Here is a 205-nt window from a genome sequence, read left to right as displayed (position 1 = left end):
ATGAATATCGGTGCAATCGTGCACGCAGTCTTTGTGACAATTTCTTGTCCGAGTTTCCTAGAGCCCGTAGCAACGCTACACACATCCCATCACCCGCATACGCGGTGCGGGTCAAATCCGTCACAGACGACGTTGCAGTTGTAACATGAGCAAGCTCGTAGTCTGGTTTGCGTAACAACGCGTCAGCCAAAGATTCTGCTTTTTA

The sequence above is a fragment of the Plasmopara halstedii genome (genome assembly GCF_900000015.1).
Source record: "Plasmopara halstedii genome assembly, contig: Scaffold_3109, whole genome shotgun sequence".
Lineage (NCBI taxonomy): Eukaryota > Oomycota > Peronosporomycetes > Peronosporales > Peronosporaceae > Plasmopara > Plasmopara halstedii.
This window is presented reverse-complemented; position numbering follows the sequence as displayed.